The sequence below is a fragment of the Dermacentor silvarum genome, chromosome 3 (assembly GCF_013339745.2).
Source record: "Dermacentor silvarum isolate Dsil-2018 chromosome 3, BIME_Dsil_1.4, whole genome shotgun sequence".
Classification (NCBI taxonomy): domain Eukaryota; kingdom Metazoa; phylum Arthropoda; class Arachnida; order Ixodida; family Ixodidae; genus Dermacentor; species Dermacentor silvarum.
In genome coordinates, this window is record NC_051156.1 from 232,308,582 (window position 1) to 232,323,738 (window position 15,157).

At 47.5% G+C, this 15,157-nt stretch overlaps 1 protein-coding gene across 1 annotated transcript in view; it reads left to right on the plus strand.

Annotated features, from left to right (window-relative positions):
- Positions 1 to 313: 313 nt before the first annotated feature.
- The window catches only part of LOC119446865 (uncharacterized), a 136,356-nt gene continuing 121,512 nt past the window's right edge, over positions 314 to 15,157 (plus strand). Inside the window, exon 1 of the mRNA XM_049664950.1 lies at positions 314 to 335. The gene's annotated coding sequence lies outside the window, so the exon portion shown is untranslated. The remainder of the gene's footprint in view (positions 336 to 15,157) is intronic.

A 15,157-nucleotide genomic window follows, 5' to 3' on the forward strand; every position in this document is an offset into this window, starting at 1 on the left:
GCGAAGAGGATTAGCCGGCGTCCATAAAGGCACCAGCCTCTGCTATACATATCAATCAAAGAAAATGGTTTCCCATTTGCGAGGAATACAGAATGGCAGCGTTGTACTTTTCGCTGTATGCAGCAGTGCGTGAGTAATACCCGGCACGCGAGGGCGGGTCACCGCTCATTGCCGACGACGAAAGAGCGCGGATTGGGAAAACATTCGCGCACAGCCGCTGCTGAGCGCCGCCCCTTCACGACGACGAGGGCTGCCGCTCGCGGCGCTGTTCGCCGCCGCGCGGCCGCCGTTGATGCCTCCTCGATCCGCGAGTGCGCGGACGGCTTCCGACACGGGTGAGTCGCCTTTTCTCGCTTGCTCGTTCACCCACCTCGGATGGAGCGGAGGTGCACGCTTTGTCACGTACACTTGCCTCTGGCAATTTGAGCATATAGGAAACTGCGGCTAGCTATATGCAATGGATAGGTCACGCGTGGATGGGTCTGATCTTGGTGCCTGTGGCTTTGTTTACTGCGCTTTATCTGACTTTATTAGCGTTAGTTTCGAAGCAATCGTACATTTCTAAACGCAAAAGACGATAGGTAACCAGTGCTGGAGTTTCGACAGCACCCCCTTGCGGACATCGCGCGCATTTGACAAAGTTCCCATGGAAAACTATTGTATAAACTCCAGCGAATAGGGCTACCCAGGTTCATTCTTCAGTGGATAAGTACTTACCTTTGTAGTCGAGCACAGATTGTTGATATAAGAACGCTTAACCTTGCACTTTGCCGCGCAACGCTTGAAACAGCGAAGCTGGGCGATCGTAGCCCAGCATTTTCCGGAAGTGCGCGCGAACTTTTCATATTACTCATGATGATGATAATTTCTTTTCGGGCGTCTTGGACTTACGGCCGTCACTGCGCGTTGCATAGCGCAGTTTCCAACACCGACACCGCGTTCCACCGCGTGCCGACAACGCGTTCCAGCAGACCCGCTCCTTGAATGCATCTCTCTCTCTCGCTCTCATTTTATTGCGATAGCAATTATATGGACACTTCAACCGGATTTCTGCCGTCGGCGTCGCCGTCGCCGTAGCCGTCGCCGTCGTCGTCGCCGTCGCCGTGAGGTTCCGTATAGATAAAATCTTCACCGCGCGCCGTATGCCTGAGCTTCTGGGAAGCGTGCGGGGACGCGCGCTATCACGGAGAGCGAACGCAGTCAATCTCCCTCGCGCAAGCAACGAAGCGGGAAGCCAGCGCCGGAGGGAGCGGGGTGGGGGGCACTTATACTCTGCCAACAACCGCGCTCGTCGCTCGCTCGCACCGTCGCTTATCTCCACACGGCTCTGACCTTTCTGCGCCGTGCATTCGCCGCTCAGTTTCCGTTGAAGCGATAGACCGCACGTACCTTCGCCCGCTGCAGCGTACGGGCTTGCTGCCAGCGTTTTGTCAGTCGTCTGCAGTCATTCAGTGTGATCTATTCATGTTTGTTTGTGGGCGCTCACACCACGCTTGTTCATTCAGTTAGTAATAGTCGGGTCACATTTTCCAACGCATGCTACACATGCAATGCTGCCCGGATCGGCAGTGCAGCGCTACAGGTGTGTCTCTTCGCACGCGCTGCCCACGGGAAGCGCTTCTCATCAACACCACCGTTTCACACGCGCCTTCTCGTGGTCATCGAGTCGCTCTTCATGTCGGTCTACTTACGCCGCAGCACACCTGCTTACTTAATCAGCTCATGTTTACTACAATTCTTATTGCTACCAAAGCCGCTCACCTTACTTCGTATGACATTGCTGTGTCGCTCATTGCTTCGCCCTTAGGGCGAAACTGTGACATTTTTGTATCTCTCTCCCGAGCATAGCGCGCAAAACCTCTTCACCTCGCAGAGCACGAGTGTGCGAAGGCGCCAGCTGTGGACGAAGACGACGACGCTCGAACGCAATCATATGGTTCGCATAAATGCATGCTCCGCAAGCGTGGCTCTATAGTCTAGTGGTTACGACGCTCGCCTTGGGCCCATGGGTACGTGGGCTCGAATACCGCCTCGGCAAGAAAGTTCATTTTCATTTATTTCTTGATAGTTTCTTGATACGAACCGCAAACCACAAATTACGGCTGGCTTAAACAGCTTCGCTGTTAAAAAACTGAGTCCAGCGTGTCAACTTTCTGGTGTTCCCCAGGGAAACGGCCGCTGTTATTTCACGTCCACGTGAATTACTTAGTCGATGTTGCACCCCAGGATGCAAGCAGTAAACTATTCACGGACGACGATTGTGTTTTGTTCAGAGGAATATTGTCTGCATCCGATTAGTATGTACGCGTACTACAGACAGCTCTTCTGGCCATCGGGGACATGATGCTGAATTTTGAACAAAAAATTCAGAGCCTTTCCACCCTGTGAAAAAGGAAGTCCAGCGAAGCCGGAAGCCCCGGTGGGATTTGCTATGATTGGGTGTCAGTGTTGTGGAATGGGCGCGCCCCCATTCCATTCCGGGGAATTAGAACTTGACGCGATTCCATTCCTTTCAATTCCTCGTAATGAAAAACTTAGCCCATTCCTACTCCGAGAATGGCGAGAAAGTTCAATTCCATTCCTGTAATTCCTCAACGTAGGAAAGACATCTTGACAGTTTTATCGAGTTACCGATGAACGCACCATAAAGCTGATGTCATCAGATGTCACCAGACGCTTTAAGAACTGCCAAAATACTCAAAACACGTTACCAAGGTCGCGGGAAAGTACCTTGGTGACATACCTGGTACAGTACAACCACCCTAGTAATTCCCACAGGGGCAATTCTCCCGCTACCTATAGTATTTGCATGGTCAGCATGTTTTAACGGCTTGTGATGTTTTAATATTGTTTTAGCTTAAATGTGTTAATGCTAAGACGACGACGTAGCGTATTTCTATGCTGAGAAAAGTAGTGTTCATGGAGACCTTATATTATGGCGTCGTCAAGAGCAGCCTTTCGATGAACAGGCACAGAGCTGCACCCAGCGATGAAGGCCTGGCGTTATCTTCGGTTGGCTTGCCAGCCCTTTCTCTTGTTGCGTGTTCGTGCTTTCTGTTTAGGTGCAGAATCAATTTAGATGAAACTCCGACTACAGCATTCGGAGCAAAGCTTGCGACGTGCAGCTTGTTTGTTTTCTTCACGGGTAATCTCGAAAGATGGTTTCCAATGTGCCATGTTGGCGTACTTACTGCGTGCGTGAGCCGCTGGGCGCAGGAGCCAGTGGGGCAGTGCCTTATGGAAGCGCTTTTTATTTGCAATAAAAGGCTGGAAAGGAGGGTGGGGGTGGTAGCACAGAAAGCCGATGGGGATGCTTCGAAGCACTGTCTAGCAATCACAGTATGAGCGAACTACTAAACGAACCATTGGGCTTCTGCCGCCAGCGCGGCGTCACCCGGACCTCCCCTCCGTCCTTCCCCAGAACTCCCTAGAGCAGAGCGAACGTTCGGGGAGGCGCCGCCGTGGCCGCACTTACGTGGGTGCTTCGGCTGGCTTGCAGAACAAATGCTTCCAAAAGTTTATTCTCTCTCTCTGTATGGAGGGAGAGGGCGCACAGTTCATCGTGGGCGACTGTGTGCTGCGCTGACCTGGAGACCTTTGTCGACAGAGTTCCGGGCAAAGGCGTCTGTTGTCTAGACAGGGGGGACAGTATTGCAAAAGGGTTGCGGGGTACGAGGTAAGACGGCGCGCACGCTTGTATGCGAAAGCTTGCAGTGAACACAAGCATCGCGCCAGCGTCAATACGCATCACAACTCAGAGAAGCAGGCGGCCGGGGCGAAGGCGCCGCCGAGGTAAAAAAAAAATCACAAAGCGTAAGGGAGGGGAGTATGCCACCGCCGTAGTTCCGCACGACGGATACCCACGGCATAGAGCCGCGGTTACGCGAAGAATCGAGACAAACTTCGGAGCAACTCAGTCCATCAGGACAGAATTGTGGTAGGCGCGTTGCTTCTAAATGTACCGTACTTGTAATCAGCCAAGCCATCTTAAAAATACTGCTTTATTCTTAAATTCGAGGCTCTGACTTACTAATGTTTGAACGTGGGCTGGTTGGTTCTTCGGTATATTTTGACAAAAAACTGCGCGTAGATGAGAAAGCGCTCTATTTTCGCAAAACACATTATTCCATTGTCATTCGATTCCGGGCAAAATGCGCTTAATTCCATTGCCATTAAATTCCTCCAAGCGTTGTCGCCATTCCATTCCGGGGTCGCCAAAATGTGGAATGGTTCCGGAGTCATTCCAATTCCGGAGTGGTAACTCCGCAACACTGGTTGGGGTTTAGCTATATTGGGGATTTGCTATGTTAAATTTGGCTACAAAATGGTAAACCAACCCCTTCGCTACGTACTCTGGAAAAGAGGCTTCCGTGCCGGCTCCGAGTAGCACAATGGGGTATTTTTAACACTTAGACGTGGCTATACCTGCTCTGAAAGAACGCGCTCGGCGTCGACGGCGTTCCTCACGCTTTTCTACGACGTTCCCAGACAAGAGTCACTGGCCAAAGCTCCGTTTAAACAACCAACGCTAACGCGAACTCTTCTCACACCCCACTCCTCCGTTGACCTAGTTTTTTCGTACACCGCCATTGGTTGGCGCGCCTCACGCTCTCCCCCTCCAACGCGAGTATAGGTGAGGCGTAAACTCGTAAAGGCTCATGGGAAACGCCGTCTGCTCAGCGCTTCCGGTTCAACCGCTGACGGTTCAGGCACACGATTCTCCGTTCGCGGGGCCGGTCGCGCTTGCTCTCTGTGCACTTTCATCACAAGGTATCGCCCTCGCTGTAAATATCTAGAGCCCGTGACGGTCGCGTCGATGACTGACCATTATATCTGAGCATAGGCAGTTTTTAAAATATTTTTTCTAGCCGAATCGACTGTACACGTGAATTAGGTATACGTTATTAGGTATGACGAATCGCACTTTCTTGTTCTCAAGTGAATTCTGTTCGTGCCAACGACAGAACTCACCACAGCTTCGCTAGCTTCCATCTGCACAGTAGTGGAATAGTGATATGATTTTTTTTACTTATTAAATCTAAGTTTCACTAGGCTGATTTGATCAAACATGCATGGTTTAGTAGTGGAGGCGTTACAGGCGGGCAGGAGGTTCCAATCCATAACTTTTTCTTGGTACGAATGTCTTGGAACAACATTTAAGTGAATACCTGGCATATATAGTATAGCGACCTTAATTTAATGCTCGATGCAAGATGAGCAAGGTGTAGTGGGAGGATTTAAAAGGCGTAGACCGTAATTCTTCTCGTATATTTTGTTAAAGGTGCACAAGACGAGAAACACTATCCTAACGATCACAAAGCTGCAATATTACTTATAAAGAGACGTTGAAAGCAAATAAAGACAGACTCAAACGTGCGCGGAAGTGAACTGCAGTCGACGAACGCTTCTAGCATACCTCACGTTCCATATCTTACATAACTATCACAAAGTGTCCCAAACATAAGGGGTATACTGCAGCTTTAATCGCATTAAAATGTGTTATAAATTTCTCTAGGCTTTTATAACAAATGTTTTGGTGAGGTTGCAGAAAGAGATACTACTTTAAAACATCGTTAAACCATGCCGACCGCATGGTGAACGTGTGGTTATTAAGCATGTTCCATGAAATTTTATCAGTAACGTGGACAGCAAGTTATTTTAGAAAACAACACAATCATGATAAACGTCGCAAAACCTATAAAGGTTAGCTGTAAAATGATATAAAATTCATAGTATGTCATACAAACTTGTCCAAGCATCTACGTTATCAGTGGTATAAAAGTTCGAATAGCTAAACGTGTGGAAGGTTTTTTTTTTTTTTAAAGGAAAGTCAAGGTTCTTAGCTGTGCGGCGCTTGCCCAACGCGATTTATCAAGGACTACGAAAGGCAAACACGTTAGTGTATAGGACGGGCTCTAGCACAAATCACTCTAGCTCATTCACGATTGAAATGTTACAAGATCGCTCACATTGTTGATCCGAACAGAATTCACTTGAGAACAAGAAAGTGCGACTCGTCATTCAAGTAAGCCCGCGACTGTGACAGCACGCATACCTAATTCACATGTTCGGTCGATTCGGCTAGGAAAAAAATATTTTAAATGACTGCCTATGCTCAGATATAATTGTCAGTCATCGATGCTACCGTCACGGGCTCTAGATATTTGCAGCGTGGGCGATACCTTGTGATGAAAGTGCACAGAGAGCAAGCGCGACCGGCCCCGCGAACGGGAGATCGCGCGCCGGAACCGCCAGCGGTTGAACCGGAAGCGCCGAGCAGACAACGTTTCCCATGAGCCTTTACGAGTTTACGCCTCACCTATTGCACGCCGTGACTTACGTCAACCCCTCCTTCCCGCTCACCTTTTCATCTGCACCCTCTCACAAAATTCTCACAGGGTTGAGCTCTTCTTTTCCTCTCCTCTCCCGCTAGGTCACGTGGCTTTTCTACACGCGGACACGATCTTCTGGAACCTAGCCCTTAACAGATTCGCTGTAAAAAAAAAAAAAAGCTGTTCTGTTATGCATTACGCAGAATAAGAATCCTGTCACGTTTCCCTGCATCGTTCGTGATTGTCCAATCGTACAAGTGATATAAATATAAATATGTAGGTATTACTCTTAGCAGTAATCTTAATTTGTCACCGCACATATCAGATATTTGTACTAAAGCACTATTGTTTTTAAAAAGGAAGCTAGAAAACGCACAATCTAGCACAATACATTTGGCTTATAAAGCTTTCGTTCTATCTAAATTAGAATAGGCGGCAGTCATATGGGACCCTTTTGCAAAAAAGGATATTTTGCTCCTTGAAAAGGTACAACGGAAAGCAGCAAGTTTCATATTAGGAAGTATCGAAATCGTGAGTCACCTATTTCATTAATGCAATTACATAACATTCCTTTGTTATAAACAAGTAGAAAGGTTAGCCGTTTAAGATTTTATACAAAATTCGCTCGGGGAAAGTCACGCTAAATGTTCCATCTTGCGTCAGACCAGCCACAGCTAGGAAAACCCGTGGTAAACACGATCACTCATAAGCACCCGTATTTGCACACACTAATGCTTACAAATATAGTTATTTACCCAGAACAATGACAGACTGGAATTCGCTACCGCGGGAGATTTTCGCACGTGGAAATTTGGCTGCAAAACTTGAGAATTACTTAGTGATTAATGTTCTAATGTAATGAATGTGTTCTTCTCTCTCTTTCTGATGACTCCTGGTTGTCTATTTACAGTTTCAATAACCTGTATTTGATAGCCAACTTTCTTGACCTCTTTCTCCATTCTGTGCCCACGCTTTTCAGGTACACGTAATTGTGCATTTTAGCCGCCCATTTATGAATATCCATGTCCCTGAGTCTTTCTTCAAAACTAATTTTGCTCTATGCTTCTCTGACTTCAATCGAGGCCCAACCCATGTCACCCTGTACTGCCTCATTTGTGGTTTTACCGTGTGCTCCCAAAGCCAACCGGCCTACTGATCTTTGGTTAACTTCCAAACCCGCAAATATATCCGATTTTAAGCATATAATGGCATTTGCGAATGTTAGCGGTGGCACCATTACTCCTTTCCAGATTCCACGCACCACCTCATATTTATTGTGGCCCCACAGTGCTCTGCGTTTCATTATTGCTGCATTCCGCTTCCCCTTTATTTTCAGATTATCTTGGTGGTTGCTTGAGTAATTTTTTCCTTCGTTTATGTGTACGCCGAAGTACTTATATTGCTTCACTATGGGTATTACTTGCTGTTGAATTGACACCACGAAGTTACTCGTGTGTTCATTAAAGATCATAATCCCTGATTTCTCTGTGCTAAACTTAAGGCCTAGATTTGTCGCTGCGTTCCCACAGATATTCGCAAGTATCTGTAAATCTTTTTTATTGTCCGCTAGTAGCACAATGTCGTCTGCGTACATCAGTCCAGGGACCTTCTGTTGCGCCATTTGTCCATTACGCATGTAGGATAAATCAAACCCTAATTCGTTGTTTTCCAGTCGTCTGTCTATGCCCTTAAGATAAAGCGCGAACAACAACGGACACAGAGGACATCCTTGCTTCAACCCTTGGTGAATTCTCACCATTTCATTAGCTTTTCGGCCATCCCGTACAACTTGTACTCGGTTGTCTCTACATATCTCCCTCAGCAGCACCACGAAATCGTCATCTATGCCTTCCTGCTTAAGAATATCCCATAAGAATTCCCTGTCTACGTTATCATATGCTCCTTTAATACCTAGAAATGCTATCGATAAAGGTCTTTTCTGCGCTACTGAAATCTCTATGCACTGAGTTAGTACAAACGCATTATCCTCTAAGCGTCTGCCTGGTCTGTACCCATTCTGTAGTTCCCCCAGTACGTCATTTTTATCCGCCAACTTGGACAGTTCTAATTTTATGACTTGCATTGCCATTCTGTACATCACCGACGTGGCACCAGAGTCGCATGCCGTCGTCTGTTCACCGATGACTTCTTCACCTTACTTCGGTCCCTGCTTTTCACCGGCTAACAAATGTAAAACGTTATCCCTCGATGCACGACGCGCCTGCATGTATCACAAGTTTCTTGAATGGCATCGATAGTTCTATCCGTTGGCTGTTGTCACCAAAGCTTTTTGTAATCTGATTGTATGCGCGACGCGAATTGTGTAGAATCTTCTGGAAGCCACGCGGGCACCACCGATTACGCTGGAACATTCGACGAGTCATGTATAAAAGCCGACGCGCTTGACCAGCCGATCAGATTTTCAACGATCGCCGACTCTGCTGCATGTCTCTCTCAAATGCTTTGCTTCATATGTCGCGTAATGAAAACACGTATAGAGTTCCGCTCAAATTTCGCTTTAGGGAGTATCGTAATCGTCGGTGAATTTTTTGTCTTGTTTTTTTTCAAGCGTAAATAAGGTTAACGCGTGGTCTTGGCCAGTTTCAGCCATTTTGCAGCTACACCTGTCGTAGTTTGTTGGTATTTCTTTTTCTTTTGTTTCTAATAATTTAGCGATAAAACTCCCCATGGCCGGAACACCGTGGAAGTGAAGAAATGGCAGGCAGAAAGAATCGCTCGAGAGACAGAAGGCCTGCAAAGCAGAGAACAACGACAGTTTTAATTTCTCTCCCGTAGTTATTTTACAGCGTAGCTGCATCGTGCGACTGCGCGTATAGAAGCCCTCGAAAATGTTATCACGATCTTTTGACGGCGGAGAACTAGATTATTGACCGAGTCTAGAGAAAATTAGGGGCATGATAAGGCTTGCTAGACTTGCTAGGAGACATACTTTTAAGTAGGTTTGTTGATTAGGGATTAAATAAAAATTGCTAAACACCCCTTTTCTGCTTGTATTGAGGCAATATATGAAACGCTTACGATGTATTCTCGCTCTCCTGAAATAATGAAACAGGCCAGCAATTTCATACTTGAAAAGAATGGGGGACTTGAGGTGATTTGCACTGAAATTTGAAGTGTGTGTATTAATTATGAGCATTGGAAATAATTAGTGAACACTCCCTTTCCGCCCATTTTCAACCATTATGCAAGGCGCACAGTTGGTTTTACCGGAGGTGAAAAGTGCGAGGCACGTTGTTTCTATTTTGTGGAAACGTTGAGGGTGATGTACTATCGACCAAAAAAGGTTGCGGACCAAGGGATCTGACAAAAAGCTGAGTATCTCCGCAGCCTAAAAACGCAGCCTGGTATTCCCATTCCCAGCCTCTGCTGGTGTATGCGAACAACATTGTGATGTACGGTTTTACTGGCTACTTTTAAAGGCTGCTCGGATATTTAGCGTTTTCTGAGATCCCGGGGTCCGTGAACTTTTTTGGTCGATAGTACGATCACGGTTTAAGCTGTGTAAGTTAACGGCAACTTTTGTGGAAAATTAGTCATGCAAGCGTTCGAGAGCGCTAGAATAGTATTTTATGTACCACGTAGGAAGTTTGTCGAATTTCCTCAAATAACCAAGCGTGCCATTAAGTTGACATTTTGAGCGAATAAGACGCACATTGTTAGTGATGCGCGGATAAAGTTTCAAGAGCGTCAAATAATTACGGGCTTTGCAAACAATTCCTTAGGCAAGTGCTCGAAAGCGTTATACCGCTGTTATCCGCAATGTTTCCCAGTGTCCTAGAACAATCGAACGTGACATTGAGTTCACATTCATACAAGGGGCCATGTCAGGGTCGACGAGTGTAGAAAGCTTAGCGTTTACGGCCTAATTATTATCATTGCAATTTATCGCTAAATACTCGTTTTCTCCTTGTAGTATTTTCTTTTCTATTTTATGCCTTCCTCTAGACATGTGGTGGGTTCACGTGGCATCCTCGGTGAACTAAACAAGCCTTCCTGTTTACATGGGGTGTAAATAAGAGATAGGTTATGGTTGATATGCAAGCGCAGTTCAAAGCGTGCTTTTTGCAGTTGTGAGAGTGTTTTACGAACCAAAGCTAGCTGTACTGCAGGAACTATAAGAGCCACGGAGATAACATTCAACAGGGCAAGGGAAAGAATCACGAGGAATATAACGCAACGTCAACCAAGAAGTATTGCATGCAAATTGAGATATGCGTTGGTGAAAGTAGCCGCGGAAAGCTTTAGTTGCGGGCAGCGGTTTAAACAGGTGAGTGAGTCAAATGTAGAAACGATTGCAGGGAACTGAAATTGCCAGTTGCTAAAAAAAAAAGAAAAAAAAAAAAAAAACGTCACCGACGCTTACGATACTCCCTAAAGCGAAATTTGAGCGGAACTCTATACGTGTTTTCATTACGCGACATATGAAGCAAAGCATTTGAGAGAGACATGCAGCAGAGTCGGCGATCGTTGAAAATCTGATCGGCTGGTCAAGCGCGTCGGCTTTTATACATGACTCGTCGAATGTTCCAGCGTAATCGGTGGTGCCCGCGTGGCTTCCAGAAGATTCTACACAATTCGCGTCGCGCATACAATCAGATTACAAAAAGCTTTGGCGACAACAGCCAACGGATAGAACTATCGATGCCATTCAAGAAACTTGTGATACATGCAGGCGCGTCGTGCATCGAGGGATAACGTTTTACATTTGTTAGCCGGTGAAAAGCAGTGACCGAAGTAAGGTGAACAGACGACGGCGCGCTATTCTGGCGCCATCTCGTAGACACTATGCTTTTCTTCTCACGCCATACCCTCCTCCCCCGCTGCGCTCCGCGTTCGCTCTAGCTTTCACCCGTTGCGCTCGTTCGCTCGGTTACGCCGGCAACGCCGACGCTCGACGCAAGAACGGGGGCCTAAAGCCCAGACCACACGTGCGCTTGCGGACGCGCGTAAGCTCGTGTCTACGCGCCTTGCACCTGCCGCGCCTAGCGAGGAATGGCGGTTTGCATCCACAAATACTGGCCTCACATGGTTGACGCCTTGGCAGACGCCACTTCGTATTTCGTTGTTTACAGTGTTTCAAAATGCTTCGATATCTATAAACGTAATTGTTATATTTTTAGAGCTCTTAGATCAGCACGAAATGTGAAGAAAAAGCACTTTCTTGCATCGTATAAATCTGCTTAACTGAGAGTTGAATATACCGCGCCGTCGCTGCGTAACCAGGCGCGCGATAACTGAGAGAAGCTGATCACCGAGATCGCGCCGCGTTTCGACGTGTACGAGCCGTGCCGCAACGTCTGCGCATGCGTGGGCGCGCGGACGCGAGCTTGCACGCGTTTGCAAGCTTACGTGTGGTCTGGGCTTCAGAGCTGCGCTCTAAAAAAATGTCGTATAGGTACTACCTGGTTGTTACATCACTTACTACCTTGGTATAACTGCGGTTGGTAATGGCGGAGTTGGCGACATTATTGATTAAACGAGGTAGTCTGTTACTAATAAGTCTCAGCTATCAATTCCAAACGCGATTTGCAACACTAAATAAAATGATTTTTGGCTATAACGCATTTACCGGAACCCCAATGGCATATTCTATGGTCCGTTAAAAGCGCTATAGGCTAGAAACTTTGTATCCGACGGGGCTAACTGCGTTTGGAATTGGTAGCTGAGACTTATTAGTAACAGAGATTGCCACATAGAGCACTGCCCGGGCCGATTTTCACCACCAGAAATCCGAGCCCGGCCCGGGCCCGCGTCAAAAAAGCCAGAGCCCGGCCCGGGCCTGGGTCAAGAAGCACATGTCCTGCCTAGCCCGTGAAAAAACTGCCCTACCCGGCCCCGAGCCTGCGCAGTGCTCTACTGCCGCAGTTACAGCAAAGTAGCAAGTGTTGTAACAACTAGGTAGTAACTACAACAACCTTTTTTTTAAAGAATGATGTTTGTAAAGAAGTGCTGCATGGAAATGTGCTGGTAGTAAGGGAATGCGTGTTTCTGTAGGTGCGCTCTCATTCAGCCAGAGTCGACGTAAATGGCGGGCGGAGATGACTTGCGGTCGATCACTTCTGGCCTCACAAGGCTAGCTGATTGCTTTCAGTCGTCTTCTAGATGGTGATAGAAAATATATTTCTTTAGGCAAGGGTATGTGTCAGCTAAGTTGATAAAAACGATCATGCAAATTTATCTGTTATGGCTTGTATTAGGATAAGTTTTCAAAAGTAACCGACGCAGTTGTTTCCAATTTCTCGTTTACGTGTAAAGATGTCAGAGGCTGAATATGAAATGAAAGTCGCCCATTTTATTCCTGGTGCTACGGGGATTACTGTCAGTTAGCTGGAAGCCCAGTCACGTCCAGCCAAGGAAGGCAGTAACACCGATCCTTCGTCTTCCTCACTTCAGGAGCCATGCGGCCGGAGCGACGTTGTCGTTGTCATTACACTGGGAACAAGTTGTTTGAGTGAGTGAAATAACGTTTATTAGAGGTCCGGCGAGGACGCGAACTCGTCGCGCACCCGGCTAGTCCCACGTCGGGACCGGCAGGTCTAGCCCACCGGCCCGGGCACGCTGGACAGCCAGGATTTGCTTGTCTAGAGCGGGGCTACGCAGAAGCGAGTCCCACTCATCCTTGCTGAACTTGGGGTATCTCGACCCGCACTCCCAGAGCATGTGTGCTAGAGTGGAGGTCTGCCCGCAGGACGGGCAGGCGTCGTCGCGATATAACTTCGTGCAGAACGGCCAGACACGGATATGTGCCGGTCTGTAAAAGTCTAAGCGAAACAGCTTGCGCGCTATTCAATTTGGTGAACAAGTTGTTTAATTAGTCATATTCGAAGTAGATGTGGCCGGGGCCTGCAGCTTTGTAGCAGTCACGCGAGCTCCGTCCTTCTGAAAACGCGCTTTGCATTCCAACACAATGTAAAACTGTCCTGTGACTTATCTGTCTTGTGTCGCCGTTCCTCTTGCGATGCTTTCGCTATGAATTACATACCAAGTGTGTAGTGGAGTCACATTTTTTTTTCATACTTAGGCTGTCTAAGTAGGTGAGCTTTCTTGGAAGATCGAAAAAGCAAACTCGATGCAGATTAACCTCACGAAAACAGTTGCATTGTGGGTTCCTTCTAAACAAGTGCTACAGCTTTTAGAACCACAAGGTGTATATATATATATATATATATATATATATACACGTGCTCTGAGGGGAACATGCAACTGCCTGCATAACTAATATTATACACAATTAGATGACACGTACACAACGTGAAATAATCTGAGTAAGTTATGAACTGAGATTTTCTCGTTGTCCAGTGGGCCAGGCATCAAGTTCAGTGAAGGAGAATGCGCTCGAAGAGCCCAGAGCAGCGCGTCTTACGGCCACCTTATTCCAGAATGATATTTTGTGCCACGCGCTCTTGGTTTGCCTTTCTCTATGCGCGAGCTATGCGTTTATCAACATGGGTCACTAAGAGCAGTACGCCATTGGTCTCAAGCGTTTGGAATGGGCCCACTTTCGATATACGGGAGGCGCTTCAATGGTGAACTTTCTGTTGATTGTACGCGGCCAACGTGAGCCTGGCGCATATCGAAGGAAGAGTCGGGGCCAAGCCGTCAAGGATGTGTCCATGAGAGGGATGTCGTCACGGCGGAACCGGCTCGCGGTCACGACATGCGTCTGCCGCGCTTTCCTTTTTTGTTCAGTTTCTGGCAGTGATGTGCGCGCTAGGGGCCATATGCGCCGCGAGCAGCGTAGATGCGCGACGCTATTAAAGTTTGGCCGCGATTGGCGTGGCTGCTTGGTCGGTATCTCGGCGGACATACTTGTGAATGCACCTACACACGAAATGTGCCCCGAATGCAAGTACCAGCAAACGGGTTCATGTCAACAAGCTCACCGCGGTCATCACACCTGTAATAATGATGGAAAGTTGCTGCGTAAAACCTGTGCACACACAGGGCTCACCTTGTCCCTCCCTCCCCTTATTTTTGTCCATTTGCGCTAAGTGGCCATAGTTCTTATGGTCCGTAGTACTGCAAAGATAACACCGACCCCTGAATGAAATAATAAATCAACTCTTTGATTAATTATTTGATTGAACCGTCGGACACGTACGTGCCACTCTTGGCCAGAATGTGCACGGAATGCATTCGTGATTATTCGCGCACGCACCACTCGACAAGCGTCGTTCTTGTGGCTATCGCTTCGCAGACTATGCATTTGCCCAATTTGGTGCTTACACGCCGACGCAGCTTTTGAGCGGTGTACACACAAATATTGCATGCGATTACGCTTGTGACCTTTTGCTGGATAAACATAAACATTGCATGACATTCACGTTGCATGCAATGAAAGTAGACACAATTATATGTCCATCACTGTTAGTTGCATAGCATTTAATTGATCGCTTCACTAAAGATTCGCTTCACATAGATTGCAAGATGTGCGTTGAATGTGCGTAACTTTTTGTTCCCGTCTCCGCCGTTATAAAGCTGTCTTTGAAAAGTCTGCGCAGCTCCCATTACTTGAAAGACGTGCTTAAAATGCGAGATTTACGGAGCTCTTGTGGAAGCGATTGTTGCCAGCGCAGCGGACATTTCTCGCGCGCGTGGGTCTCAACTGACACACAGTGAGCACGGGTAGATGCGGCTCCCTTTGCTTCGGCCCCGGATGTGCGGTTTGGTTGACCTGGCAGCCGAACAACAAAGGCGGCCGTTAACCGCCGTGATTTCCCAACGGCTGCGCCCCCGTCAAGACACCGCTGACGCATGGAGCTCTGCGTGCGTGGTGCCGAGCCTATCGTCGGTCACTCGGCTAG